Source organism: Mastomys coucha, unplaced genomic scaffold (assembly GCF_008632895.1).
Source record: "Mastomys coucha isolate ucsf_1 unplaced genomic scaffold, UCSF_Mcou_1 pScaffold5, whole genome shotgun sequence".
NCBI classification, from domain to species: domain Eukaryota; kingdom Metazoa; phylum Chordata; class Mammalia; order Rodentia; family Muridae; genus Mastomys; species Mastomys coucha.
Genome location: NW_022196911.1, coordinates 94,809,769 through 94,811,844, shown reverse-complemented (window position 1 = coordinate 94,811,844; position 2,076 = coordinate 94,809,769).

The following is a 2,076-nucleotide window of genomic DNA, read 5'->3' as shown; positions in this document are numbered from 1 at the left end:
AAAAAAAAAAAAGGTAGAATATCCCAGGCTCATTCTGAACTCATAGTAATCCTCCTGCCTCAGCTTCTAGACTACTAGGCATGATCAGCCACCATTATACTGGCTATAAGGTATGTTGAACTACATCTGTTGTCTTGTTTTATTTTTATTTCACTTAATTTTTATCTTATGTGTGGGGATATTTTGCCCACATGTATGTGTGTCTCTGATGCCCGTAGAGGCCAGAAAACTGTACCAGATTCTCTGGAGCTGGAGTTACAGATGGTTGTGAGCTACCATGTGGGTGTTGGGAATTGATCCTCTGAAAGCGCAGCAATTGCTCTTAACTGCTGAACCATCTCTCCCTAGCCCCTACACCTGTTGTCTTAAGCCAAGGTTTAGGTCAAAGAGAGGCCATACATCTACTCTAGTCCCCTCCTCACTTTGACACATTCCTTTGGTGGCCCTGGTTCCCTGGTTCCTCTGCTCTTCTTCCAGAAGCTCCTGACAGAGAAAGAAATACAGCTTACAGATTAGAATTTTCTAGAGCCAAGAAAAAGCTCTATCTTTCGTTTAGTCTCTGGAACATACACACACACACACACACACACACACACACACACAAGACAGAGAATGGGAAGTGGTCTCATATGGCCATACGTACTTCAAAAGGAGTTTCCAAAAACACTTCTTTGACTTGATGTATAGGTAACACATCTGTAACCCTGGCACTTGAGAGGCAGAAAGCAGAAAGATTAAAAATGCAAGACCAGCCAACAGAAGTAGTCGCTGTCTCAAAAATAAAATTAAGGGCCGGAGAGATGGCTCAGCAGTTAAGAGCAGTGACTGACTGCTCTTCCAAAGGTCTTGAGATCAAATCCCAGCAACCACATGGTGGCTTACAACCATCCATAATGAGATCAGATGCCCTCTTCTGGGGTGTCTGAAGACAACTACAGTGTACTTACATATAACAAATAAATAAATCTTTTTTAAAAAATAAAAATAAAAAAATAAAGTTAAAAAAAGAACTTTGTCAGGGAGAAAAGGAGCCCTATATGAAGTGGAGAGGAAACAGGGGTCCGGTGTAATGATGCAACGGCTCCTCCTTCCCTTCCTCCCAGCCTCTGGCTTCATACCTCACACAGACTACAAAACAACCTTGCTCTTTGCCAAGACCAGGGTCAAGCTGGATGAATTTCTGGGCTCTAGTTCTCTCTTCTCACTGGCCACGAACTCCTCCAGGAGGGAGTCTTGATCTCTGGCCCTTCCCTGATATGAAAACTTTTTCAGCAAGAGGACGTGGGCAGGACCACCACAGTTGCAAAGAGAGCTGAGGGCCTGCGGAGGGGTGCGGGGGCAGAGTAACTAAAGAAAGCAGGGGCGTGAGCGATGTGAGAGGCAGTACTGGGACTAGGCAGGGCGGAATGTCTAGACAGCACCAAGGCACCGATTTTGGCTTTGGAGCAGTTCACAGATACCTGGGTCCCGGACTCTGAGCCAATCAGAAAGGTCCCAAAGAGCAGGCAGCCAGGGACAGAGCAGTACACCTCCCAGCTCTCCCTCCACACAGTCTGCTGGGAGGAGGGAGAGGGAGAAGAGGCTGACTTCAAAACCAAGTTTTCCTGAAAAGCCTCTAGCCTTGTTTGTCTTAGCTCCTCCCAGTTCCTCCCATGGTGCTTTGCAGCAGCTTCCTAGTTCTGGACTCAAGGGCTAGGGCAGCCGGAGAAGAGCCTGCTGTCCCTCTTTTCCAAGCCTGTTAGGTGCGAGGGAACAGAGCTAAAGTCAAGCCTTGAGATGATCAGTGGTTAAGCCCGCTACCCAGTCAAGATCATTGACCTTAACTTTCAGCTTTCTTCTCCCTTGCTGCCCCTCACTCCAGCTTTGAGGTGAGGGTCTCATGTTGTTTAAGTCTCAAATCCCCGGGCTCAAAGTGGTCCTTTTGGCTCAGTTTTCCCAAGTAGCCAGTGTCCCATATGCTTTTCTCTGCTTCTTAGGTAGCTGCCTTGCTTCCCAGGATTCCAATATTTCCTACTTCCAGGGAGTCTAGAAAGCAGCGGGGCGATCTGGGCTGGTGGGTTTGAGTGAATGGGTCAG